The sequence below is a fragment of the Helicoverpa armigera genome, chromosome 25 (assembly GCF_030705265.1).
Source record: "Helicoverpa armigera isolate CAAS_96S chromosome 25, ASM3070526v1, whole genome shotgun sequence".
Lineage (NCBI taxonomy): Eukaryota > Metazoa > Arthropoda > Insecta > Lepidoptera > Noctuidae > Helicoverpa > Helicoverpa armigera.
Window position 1 is genome coordinate 4,335,448 of NC_087144.1, and position 13,864 is coordinate 4,349,311.

The following is a 13,864-nucleotide window of genomic DNA, read 5'->3' on the forward strand; positions in this document are numbered from 1 at the left end:
TCCATTTCAAAGTAAAATTCCAAGTACATATGTACCATAGAAAAGTCGATTAAAACTACTGCTATCTAAGAGAAGTCTATTCATAGATAAAAGACAAAATACTTATCATAGCCTATTTGATAAGAAATGCGGTGGACAAATAAAATAAAGATGGGCCGACATTTATTTGCTTTACCTAACGTAACATTTAACACACACAAGGTATCTGATTCAATCCAGTAGCCAGCTAAAATAGTATAAACATTTCCTGTTTTAGGAGACAGTAAATCTTCAAAAATGGAAAATCGTGTAACTAGGGATTTTATATCTAGGGCTGCGGTAACTTTAACTAACTTTAACTAAGAAGAAGAAATGACTGTGTATGATCAAATAGCCAAGTCCTCAGTATTTAAAAAGACAAAAAAGAACATCCGAATTGAGAACTTTGTCCTTTTTGAGAAGTCGATTAAAATTAAAAGATGCCCAATCGAGGACAGGAGACGAAGTAAATTTATAGGAGATTCATGAATGATTCTTACAAGTTGATAAATATGTCGTTTCGAAATCATAGTTAGCAACCAGATAAGCTGTCGCTTGTAGGGTACATATGTGATATGCGATCCATTGTCTAGTGAAATCGTGCGTCACTGTACGATTGAAATTTTGATACTGTCGTTAAGAATATCTTATCTATTAAAACGGTTTCTTTTTCAGGTGGAGGTACTTTTAATGACGTTAGTATATTTGTATCCAAAAGTTCATGGATATCTTATCAAAACGTGATCTTTTTATAAGATCAAGAGTGTACCAATACTTTCCTACTACTTCAACAAGGTGACTTCTAAATTCTATGACTGACAGGTAAACCAAAAACATTTACATATTATAAATCTATATATTGTGTTATTCAATATTACAAGGAAGTGAACGTTATTTCAGCCTACCGGCTTAAAGCCTGATACTCCTGATAGGTAATATAAAATATTTACTAACACGAAACATCATCCACTAATAACAAAAAAACACGTGAGCCTACTGTTTGCCATCCAATTCCAATCCAATTACCTAATGATGGGGTTCCATCAACTCAATGTCATGACCGAATAACATGAAAGTAGTAAGTATAGAAGAACGCGACAAATTGACGTCAATCCTATGACGTTGAGACGAACGTCTCGTTGAAAGATAGCCATCATTGTAGAGAATTAGCCCATTGACGCAGAGCGGTGGACACAAACATTAAAACAACTGAGAAATCCACGTCATCACTTGAGCATTCCCCGAAAATATGCTGAACAGCAAACCTTGGTATACTTTCACTGTGGAAAATAATCTTAATTACAAAAATAACCCTTCAATGTCCTTTGAGCGAGGTCAAAATAGCGAGATTTGTCCGATTAAGATGATGACATGAAAAACACCCCTAAAAATAAGTTTGATTACCCTCAGACATTTTTATTGGAATGACTGCGATTCGGTGAAAATATAAACTGAATTAATTTTAAGGTATGTAAATACTCATTTTAGTATTCGGTCTCGTTATTTTTGGAACTTTATGGAAAGGCAAGTCATTGATCCCAGATTTCTCGTAACGTTTTTAGATTATGGATTTTTATTATAAAATGCTAAGTATTTCACTATAACATGGAATTTAAAAATAACTTGGTAAAGTGGCCTTTGGCACTAAAAATCAAAACCCAAATTTAGAATGCATGCAAGGGCCGAAAAGAACTTGTTATGAAGCAATCTTCAAAGGACCAGTTCTGCATTATGGTTCACCTTTAGGTGGTAATTTATCGATATGTATAATTTCAATGCAAGAGATTGCAACACTTAATTACTTGCCTACTGCCGTTTAATTACTACGGCTTCGCACGTGTATATTTTAAACATAGATAAGTGCTTCTGCCAGGCTGCGATGAAAATACTTCGTAAAAATATAGTTGGCATTTAGTTATTTTTAGCAATCACCCTTCGAAAGGACAACTTATATCTAATTCAGACTTGCTTAACCACGATTTCATCTGCGTCCCGAAGGAGTTGTTCTCTAAGCCAGATATGACTGGCAAGTGAAAGCGTGAAAATGAAATGCAATTATTATTTTCAATAAATTGAAATTAGGCAAAATAAATTAGCACTTTTTCACGTTAAATTACATAGGTCAGCACCCCCAAAAATGCGTTTACCGCTTTCTAGTGTTTTGACAAGCGCACAATCATCATTATAATTGCAACAAATCAGGAGTATTGTTTCCACTGGTTAACTATGAAACTATGGAAATCAAGAATTACGTCTAGCAACCCGCAAGTTTGTCAATCTACAAAATTATTCATTCTTCATTGTCTATTGCACCATTATTTTTCATTACCAGACTTATCGATTCAAGAGAAAATATTGCAAAGGCTATATTGTAACGTGATTAGATACTGTCAGCATTTGCTTCGTTCACATGAAGACCTATTTTTTATGTTTAACTTACTTGTAACAATAAGGCTTATGTGTTTTTATATATGGTCATGGGAAGTTACATACATACGAATTTCCGTTTCATCTAATTTCATCATCAATATCAATAAAATGTAGGTAATATTTTCTTGCTGAACGCTCTAATCCCTCAAAGTTTTAGTCCGATTCCATAAAATACATATTTCAATGTTAGATAGTCCATTTACATTACAGAGGTAGGCTACATAAGGCTGCAGAAAGCCAGTTGTTAATATAGATAAGTTCATGTAAAAAAGTGCCAAATTACACCCTAGAAACCTGTTATCACCCTCTGTGGGCGAGATCGTAGGCAGCAGCTCTATGCCACAAAATACATAGGTACAGAAGTCAATCTACATATAAAGCGCGTTCGAGTCACGCAGACATAGGTGTCTATGTGTGCGTGTTCACAGACGCGCTGTCTCAAAACAACTCAAAACAGTGCGAGCGGGGCTGCCGTTTTCTTGAGATACGCGCGTCACACACAAGGTAGATAAATGTGCACGCGTTTTGATACCTACCTAACTGTAATTTGACTGTAATATTTTTAATTTTAATAACAAAAGAAAAAGTAATAATGGAGTAACAAAAAAAGTCGTATTATATGTAATTGTTCAGTGGACGGTTGTTTTAATACAACAATAAACAGTGAACTGTCGTTTTTTAGCCTGCCGTATTACCTATAGTATGGACCTACTTATTTTCTCATATTTCGATGGTTCTTTTAATAAACGCAGTAGGTAGGTACAGTTAGGTGGGTAGGTAAGCGCCCTGGCGGCCTCTGGCCCAATGCCGTAATAAGTTTTGCTAGTGTCGGCCCAGGCGAACCGCCCAACCTACCCTCAATGATTATTACTAAGTAGTAGGAGTTGATAATTCATGGCGAGAGTATGTTGTAAGGTAGACGAAATAAAACTCGCAAATCAAGGTTTCTGTAGGTAGAAGCAAGCTTAGATCAGGGACTGTACCAACCCATTACATACAAAAATATTTTTTTCGCAAGTAAAGAGTAATAAGTAAGTACCTATAAGTATATGTATGAATAACAAAATTATAAATTGCGGTTTCTGAAAAAGTTCGGTATCTCGTTCAAACGAATTTCCGTTGAAAGTGTTTATTAACCTCATGTATGCCACATTAAATTTTTTATTATTATTGGTTTATATTTCATTTTTCCTGTTTTATTCTCAACAATAAATCAAATAATTAGATACGAGTACCACTACCACGCTAGTTTTATGCGCATAAAAAGTTGACGACCCTAGCGCGACCGCCGAGTTTAGGCATGAAAAGTGAAGTACATACATGAGATTGACTTCTGTACCTATGTATTTTGTGTCTATGCTATCTAGAAAACAAAGTGCAAACGCATCACAAATATTAGCTATATCTCGTTCAGTCATAGTAACCAGGCTACCTGACGTGGGCGTGCAAACAAATCAGCTGAGATCGATACGATAACAGCCAAGTTCACGGCCCAATATATCAGAGGTAGGCGCATAAGTTTACAACGCACTGTACTTTAGTGTAATTTTTATTTGTCTGTACATTTTTATCGTGTCCGTGAGCCATTTGTTGGGACGTTTGTGTATTTTTTGGGATAAATATTTGTTCCGGTATAAAATACCAGACCAAACTGCCTACGGTAATGCACTGAACTTTGACAACCAGGTAATTGTAATAATGAAAATAGAGAGTAGATTTCACCACACGCAAATAAGAAGTGATAAAAAAGATTAATCATAATATCATCCACATAGAAAAAAAAACAACTAACACGTCTGACACTCTGACAGTTCCCCCATTTACAAAATAAACTACTGTAAACATCTATAAAAAGATACTTTTTCCTAAAGTCAAACACTATTGGCAAGACCATAGAGAACATATTCAATTTCCTCTTCCACAGACAGCCAGCTCTCCAGACAGCTTCTCAAGGTTTGTTGTTTTTTATATTTCAAAACCAGCAGTGAAAATAGCATGCAATTCGTTGCTGTAATATCAAAAAATTATGTTTCAACAGAGTATGTTGGCAAGGCCAGAGTGTGCGTTTAAATAAGCTTTCTGCTACGTCAATGGCGGGTACTTTGAGATTACATTATCGTTTTCTGTTCCACTCATAGTTGGTACATATTGGTTTCGTGATACACAAAGAAAAGTACATATCTAATTAAATAAGGATATATTTACCTGGTATGCATTGGGCATCATGGAATTGACAGTACTTACAAACTAGAACTTTAAGAAGTCTAAACAAAAATAAGGACTATATCTGCCAAAAAAAAATACAAACATCCGAAACCGGTTTAAAATTTTCAGTTTTTACGTTCAACAGTTCCTGATAATGTTATTTATAACACATGACTCTTCTAACCTTCCTCAACTATTTTTATGTAATAAAAAAACGCAAGATGTTTTATGGTATCTCATATTTTATCTAAATACCTGTACCCAGACTACTGCAGTGGGTTGCACAAACATAGACAATCCTTCTGGCTTAACTGTCGCCATTTTACACTTCCATGTGTAATAATTTATTCAGATTTTGATAAAGAAAATATAAATAAGATAAGTCACAAGTCTGTTATTATTTGCAGTTTTCTTTAATAGCAATAGAGACGCCTTCATAACCTAAAAAACTGTATGGCTTTGTGTGAGTTTTCGGAAGTAATTACCAACCTACTTATTTGTGGATGGTGGATAATTTTCGAGCAATTTAGAAAAATATGTCTAAATGACCTGTGTCTAAAGCGAAATGAAAATTAAACCAAAGGACAACCGCATGAAGTAAATCACCGGACTTAGGTCAAAATGGAATCTACATATAGCTCAGATGTTCGAGAAAGATACTTTGTTTATTGTTAAAAAAAGAAACTTTTATATAATGTTCACCAAACCATTGTGAATTATAGTCTTAATACGATTTTTAAAGGCACTAACACTCATTTACTTATGTTTCGTCCCATTGTATAATTAAAATATTTTAACACTGTTGATAATTTAATTAGTAATACTCTAACACGTAAACATAGGTGAGTACTTCTCAATGAGTTGAGAATGCTGTAAAATATGACAATGTAAGTACATAACTTAATACAATAGGATAATGAAGGTTTTTGTCTGACTGATTGTTTTGAAGTATGTGAGGTATAGTGTTGTGAAAGGAAACACGTCAGGTCACGACAAGCGTTTATTGTAGACTACTAGGGCTACATGTTGCTTATTACTAAGTTGCTTATAACTACATTTTACCTCTTCACCTCCGGGGGTGAAAGAAAAAAAAAAAAAGAATACATATTTTTTTTTTTTGACAATTAATTATAATTAAGCAAAGGTACCTTTTCTTAAATTTTACTTACATACTAAATTTTTTTGTCCTATCCTTATGTATGACATCTAATTTACCATTTTTAATTATCTTTACATTAACGCCTAAATCTTCCAACACTTCAAATGGTCCATCAAAAACGCAGTCTAATTTACGAGCACATTCATTCTTAACTAAAATAAGATCATTTTTCTTATAAAATACAGGATTACATGTTTTATCATATTTGTTTTTTCTTTTTTCCTTACAAGTTACCAAATTTTGTCTTGCATCTCTTAAAGCTACTTGCATTTTATATCTTAAATCTAAACAATAATCATCAGTATTATAAAGTGGTTCTACATCATGTTCTAAACTGTTTGGCAAACGACATAGTCTTCCAAATACAAGTTCGTAAGGGGTATACTTTGTTTGCGTGTTTACACTAGTATTAAAACTAAAACACCAAAAAGGTAACCAATCCGACCACGAATGGTACACGTTATTACAATAAGTTCTTAAAAATGCTCCTAAGTGTTTATGAGCTATCTCTAGGGAACCGATTGATTGATGGTGGTATGCAGTGGATGTTAACTTTTCTATTTTTAATAATTTACACACGTTTTCCATAACTTGAGAAACGAATTCTGTTCCCCTATCCGTAGCTATAGATTTAGGGATACCAAATCGTAAAATAAAATTATTTACAAAAGCCTTGGCTACAGTTATCGTTTCCTTATTTTGTAAAGGGTATGCTTCTATGTATTTTGTCAACTCGCATTGTAGGGTTAAAATATAACAATTTCCTGACTCATCCCTATCCATAGGTCCAACTAAATCGAGGAAAACTTTATCAAAAGCAGCAAACGCTGTGGTAGTTATAGTCATGGGTTGCCTTGTATATTTACTTTGTTTCATTTTCTGACACGCCTCACATTTACCTATAAATTTTTGAATATCTGCATTTAATCCTGGCCAGTAATATTTGCGCTTAATATTATTGGCCATTCTATTTATACCCGCATGGCCACTAGTGGGTAATAAATGATAATTATTCAAAATAAAATCTTTTTCTTTCTCGTCATATATTCTTTTAATTCCTCTCAAAATACATATTCGGGGTCCTGCCCATTCTTTCATGGATTTAATTTCACTACATAATCTCTTAATAAATTCCTTATTGCCATCGTCTTTTACTATGCATAGCTCTTTTACTTTTATTCCTTCACAAAACTCTTTTAACTTAGTCGCAAATTCGGCTCGCGAGAAATGCAAACTAAAGCCAAGATTAATACACAATAACATTTTACTCGGTATATAAACAAAACAATCCTTTTCTTTATCTATCCTGTTTTCTCTTTTAAACTTTTTTATAGTTAAATCTTCTACTAATTTCATTTCAATAGAATCACACGGCTGTCTTAGTAATTCCACAACTCTTGGTTGATCAGGCCAATCGTCGGTGGTATTACTAGGCTCAGCTTGATCTTTCACACGACTCTCTTCTTCTCTTCTCTTTTGTCTCCTTGTTGTAACGGCTAAAACTGTCTCTTTCATATCCTTTAATTCACTCAATGTCATGCTCACCCTAGACAATGCATCTGCGATAACATTGTCTTTACCTTTCACATATACTATCTTAAAATCATATTCTTCAAGTATTAATCGGAATTTTATTAGTCTACTAGATGGATCTTTCATGCCAAATAAATAAATTAAGGGTTTGTGGTCTGTCATAATAGTAAAAGTTCTGCCAAATAAATATGGTCTGAAATACTTCACTGCCCATACTATTGCTGTTAATTCTTTCTGTATTACTGGGTAATTTTTCTCTGCCTTATTTAATGGTCTGCTAGCATAAGCAACTGGTCTCATGTCCTTATTACATAATACTGCTCCTACAGCTAAATCAGATGCGTCTGTTTGTAATATAAATTCATTGGTTTCAGAAAAATCTGGATACTGTAATATAGGTGGTTTTGTTAATGAGGTTTTTAGAAAATTAAATGCATTTTGACATTCTGAGCTCCAAACAAAAGGTTCATCTTTCTTTAGTAAACGGTTTAAGGGCATAGTAATTGTTGCAAAGGACGGCACAAACTTCCTGTAGTAGTTGCAGAAGGCAACGAATCGTCTCACTTCATCTACATTTTTAGGTATAGGAAAATTTTCTAAAACCTTAGTTTTGTCAGGGTCAGGTGAAACACCGTCAGCAGATACTAAATGACCTAGATATAAAATTTCTTTCTTTAAGAATTGACACTTTGCGGGATTCAACTTTAAATTGACCTTTCTGAGCCTTTCTAAAACAGCAATGAGGTTTTGGTTATGAGCAGCTAAAGATCTTCCAAATACAATTAAATCGTCTAAATAAACAAAACACTTTTCAAAAGCTAATCCTGACATTGCAATTGACATGACTCTACTGAAAGCGCTACATGAAGTCTTAAGTCCCATCGGTAAACGTTTTAATTGGTAATGTCCAGTACTAGTCGAAAATGCAGTATATTTTCGGCTTTCAGGTGCCAGTTTTACTTGGTAATAGCCTTGTTGAAGGTCTAAATGTGTAAAATATATTGAGCCGGACAATGAATCTAAGATATCAGTAATGTTGGGCAGTGGAAATTTGTCATTTACAATATTTTCATTTAATTTTCTGAAATCAATTACTAAACGCCATTTCTGAGAACCCTCTGATTTTTTTGGGACTAGCAGTATTGGACTAGACCATTCACTAGATGATTCTTCTATGATATCATCTTTAAGCATATCTCTTATTTGTTTATTTACTTCTGGTTTTAGGGCTTGTGGCAACCTATACGGTTTGGTATAAATGGGATTAATGTTACTCTTTATTGTTATGGATTGCTCGCAAATGTTTGTTGTTTGTAACTTATCACCGGGTAAAAAGAAAGTATCAGAATATTTAGTACAAATCTTCTCAATAGAATTCCTTTCTTCTTTGTTTAAATGTTCTAACTCCAACAAAGGTAATAATGTATTGGCTCTTTCTAAACTACTTTCATGCTTGCAAAATTCAAAAATATGATAGTCCTCTAAAGGTTCTATATCTAATTTAAAATCTTTTAAACTTACTTCTTCATCTCGAGTATTTAAAATTTTTATAGGGACTCTTTTATTTTTAGGCCTAACTATAGTGCCTGCTAAGAAAACATCCTTTTCTAGCTCTCTAGCACTAATAAAACAATCAGCTTCCACTTCTGAGTTTAAATAGACATAGTGAATGGTTTCACTCCGAGGCGGGATCAGTAATGATCTACTGTAATCCGGTTTGTCATAAAGGGGTAGATTGCAATACTTATGTCCTATCTGTAACGTTAACACATTTTATCTAAATTAATATTAGCCTTATACCTAGTCATGAAATCTAATCCTAATATTCCATCAACGAGGATGGGTAATCTTTTAAAAACATGAAACTTATTTTGAAACGATTCAGTTTCTGAAACATCTAAATCTAGTATTACGTAACCAGAGGAGTAAACTTTTCCTCCAATTCCATTGACCACCAAAGTATTTTGAAATACTTGTGTTATTGGAAGTGCTTCTTCCTTAATAATCGAAATGGATGCACCTGTATCTAATAATAGTATAAGTTTTGTACCGTTAGTATAATAATTAATATACTTAAATCTACCGCTATTAGTATTATAAACAAAATTGTTAATCACGAAAAAACTGATTCCCTGTCTCATCAGGTTTCTGTTTCAGACTATTCGCACTATCACTTTGTGCTGAGGTCTCTACTTGGTAAAATCCTTGTGTTCCACGCCTGTTATAATGATAACCTCGTTTGTTGTACTGTCCCCTGCCGCGGGGGGCGTACCTAAAAGGTCTGGAATAGCCTTGATATCTACTCGAATAATTATCAGAATTATTAAATTTATTTTGAAAACTACCTCTGTTATTATTGTGGAAATAAGGACGACCGCGTCCCCTGTTTTGTCCTCGAAATCTTGGAAAACGATAATTTGGCTTACCTCGAAGGGTTGAGGTCATTTCCATTACCTCTGCTGGCCTGGATGAAGACGATGATGGTATTGATTCGTCCTTGGCTGCCTGGATTGCATCCTTCAACAATGTGTAGTTGCGTGCGGCAATAATCGTCCCCAATTTTTCACTCCTAAGACCATCTGTAAATTTTTTTAAAACCATTTTTTCATTAATTGGCTTCAGGATCGCGCATTTGGCAGCGTCACCCTCGGCCTGAGAAATATTCAAATCTGTCAATAACCTTTCAAGTTCCGAGCCGTATTCCTCTATAGACCTATGACCTTGGTTCAATGCTTGAATTTGATTCTGAACTGCTGTGAATGATTTTTTTATTAACAGTTTAATTTTAAAATCCTTAATCATGTCACTAACTGTGGAGTAAGTTCCTGCTACTCGTAACTTTGCATTTTCAGATAACCTTCCTTTCAGCACAAATTTAATTAATAACTGTCGACCTACATCATTAAGCATATCTGCATACATTTCCACCGCATCAATCAATCGTTTCGTTGTATTTTCCTTATCGTCTAAAACAGGTATTAACATACACGCAGTTTTCATATCAAATTCCATTGTTTCGGATTTTATATCTACGCTAGGCAAGGCACACAATTTTGATATCTCTGCAAATAATGCAGTAATCTTTTTGTATGTCGTATTAATTAACTCTAGTTCCGATTCCTTTGCTGTTTTATTTATATTAGAAAATAATGCGTTACATTTATTAAACAATAACTCGGCCTCTTGCAATTTATCTGACGAAACTGAACCTTTATATCTACTCTGGCCTTTTTTTATAAGATATTTTCGAATCTCTAGTAGATCTTCACATAATTCTATTAAATCGTCTGCCATAATACAAGTAGGAAAACATTATAAAAACAAAAATAATTGCAAAGCTGCTACGATCTTATTTCATTTATAACAACTTTATTTATTCTAACTCGAGACACTTTTATTCAATCCGCTGATAACAAAATGTTGAACCAGCATTTTATACTGTGCAATTCTACGTACTGGGGTACCAGCGATTTGCAATCTATTTTTAGATCGTAAAATTAATGAACTTACATACCTCTATTTTCTTTAGCTTAAAATTCCTTAATTACATACCGTATACTAAGATAATGTCAATGTTCTTTACGCATAGAAACACGCACAAACGCACCCATTTTTTTTTTTTTTCACTCACTTTTCAACACTTTATGCACACACAAATCTTCTCTGGAATTGACTTTCTTTACTGCCCTCAAACTTCTTCTTCATCATGGGGTTGGTCTCTCCTTCCAGATAAACGTTGCCGCATCCTTCTAATAAATGCTGAATCCACCTGCTGGTTTATCCATTTCTTATGTTTCTTTATCAATTTCTGGTAAATGACTGCAAGTATGACAATAGCCACCAGCACCAGGAACGTAGTTATTAGAATGTTGTTAAATTTTATATGGTACTCTTGTTCGGTATCACTCGCGCCATTATTGCCTTTCGAAGCGTTTTGGGCAATGATGATGTCCTTTTCCTCTGTTTTAGAGTAACTTTTTCCCATTTTTCTCGCTTTTTGCGTATTGTTGAACACAAATGCAGTCAATCACAGTCGCAGCTCTAATATTCAGTTCGTTAAACATTATAACTTTGTGCACCGAGGCACACAGGAATCCGCCTAGTCCGCACTTTGCGCCCGCTATCGGATAGCTCGCAAGCCGTGTTCCCGGAACGTGTGTGGCAGGGTCGCCATGAAGTATGTGAGGTATAGTGTTGTGAAAGGAAACACGTCAGGTCACGACAAGCGTTTATTGTAGACTACTAGGGCTACATGTTGCTTATTACTAAGTTGCTTATAACTACATTTTACCTCTTAGATGTTTGCGCTAAACGCAAAAAAACTTGACGAATATATTGTATCGTATTTCGCACGTTTTAACGTGTTTTTTGCTGGATGTTGCTAATCCTCACGCTATAAGTAAGAATATGTTTAAGATATTTTGTATTAAAACGTTGCACACTTATTGATAATGAAAACAGTTTCAACAATTGTTAATTTTCAACCAAACAATAAGTCACTACAAAATTATGAATCACTTGATACAAAAGTGAGTGAAATCGCACTTTACAATGAGTGTAAGTACATTTGTACAATAATAGTTTCAGACTTAATTCAAACATCCTTTTGACCGAATTCCAAAATTGTGATGAATTGTTAAACAATGTAATATTGTCAGCCTTCTTGAATGCTAACAAAAAGCAAAAGTTCGTCATGTATTCGACCACTATATGCCGTTTGAACATCTTTGGCAGTCGTCACGGGTAGTCAGAAGGCAGTAAGTCTGACAACTGACCAAGGTACAACTCAGAGGTATTGGGTTGCTCGGATAACTTGGTTGAGGAGGTCAGATAGGTAGTCGCTCCTTTTAAAACACTGGTACTCAGCAGCGTCCGGTTAGACTGGAAGGCTAGGTAGATGATGATGATATGCGACAACTGTCTATGTAGTTCGAGAGTTTCAGTAATGCTTCTAGAATAAAAACTATTGGAGATAGTTGCATATTTTGTTTTTTTAATAATTAAATATTCGAACATCGGCTAGTTAAATGACAACCCTATAAGCCCTACAATCTAGGACGGCCGTATTTATCTGATAGCGAAAGTATTATCAATCGAAGTGATTTAACGGATAACAAACTAGATTTTATGTCAATTAATTATGAAGAATACAACCAGTTTTCCTTCTCATAACAACTATGTTAAAGAATTCATTTAAAATTAAGATTTTCTACGAGCTGCGCCCGCGCCGTTGCATGGCAAATGCTAATGATTTTTATTGAGTACACAACATCCCAGGCATGTGATTATTACGGCCTTGAGGTTATACTTAAATGCACAAGAAATCAAATAAACAAAACTTAGAAACAAATATTACGAATTGCAGTTGAAAATCTGTAAATAGTAATAATATTAACAGGCATCGCAAAAGACTATAGGAATGGAAAGTGATTTGAACATTATAATTTTTATAGCTTCAGATCTTGGAAAAAAATATTCAATATAAATACGCTTAAATGCATCTTTTTCTTCCTGTCCTATTCCGAAGTTATTTGGGGTCTGAGCAATCTATTTTTTGTTTTAATTTCTCTCTGTCAAACGTCATACTAATATCCACCCCTTCTTATTCATGTCCTCTTTCAGGCAGGCGATCCATCTTTTCCTCGGTTTACCTCTTCTTCTCCATCTATCCACATTCATACTTCACATACACTCTTTGTAGCATGCGTTTCACACCTAATCACATGCCCATACCACGACAAACTCTGACCTGTCTTTTGTTCTGTCCCTGTAGCTACTTTCAGGCTGCTCATATACTCGTTCCTGACTCTGTCCCTGGTTACACCACACAACATTCTCATCTCTGCTACATGCACTCTTTTCTCATATACCCTGATAAAGCATGTTATGATTATTTCCAATTTGTTTGTGATTGGTTACCGTATCTAACTATTACAGCAAGACTAGGCAAACACTATATGTAAATGTAAAATAAAATCAAGAGTTTTCCTTTGACACAAACAAGAAAAGCAAACAAATAAGTATAAGATTTATTTATGTAATACTACTTCATTCATAATGTAGGCATTGGCCTAATGTATTATTTTATTTACAACTTGCTAGGCCGTCGACCTATCGACCTAGTTTTCTGATTCATTGACAAGTTTGTAAACAGTAAACAATTTATAAGGGAGCCAAAACTACCAAAGTATATGAACTTTCATGAGCCTTGTTGAAGGAAATTATGTATCTTACTTCGAAAATTCTTTTCTGAAATCTTACTTAAAGTTACGAATTGCCTTGGGTGAGAGGGAGTGTCAGACTATTCCTGAATAGGCTGTGTATGTATGGATGGTAACTCTAACTCTTGAGAAAAGATTTAGGGCAAGCTTAAGCCAGATAGAGCACCGACTTTAGAAACACGAGAACCTTATCAAATGTAGATTTTTATAATACTATTACGAATGATAGAACGAACAGTTTTTCCCCTGCCTGGTTACAAATATTATCTACATGTAATTTAGGTTTTAAAATGATTCA

The 13,864-nt window shown here is 34.3% G+C and overlaps 1 protein-coding gene across 4 annotated transcripts in view; it reads right to left on the reverse strand.

The window, feature by feature from the left end:
• Positions 1 to 13,864, reverse strand: part of LOC110379433 (putative divalent cation/proton antiporter TMEM165) — a 38,795-nt gene that overhangs the window by 12,083 nt on the left and 12,848 nt on the right. The gene's annotated exons all lie outside the window — the stretch shown is intronic.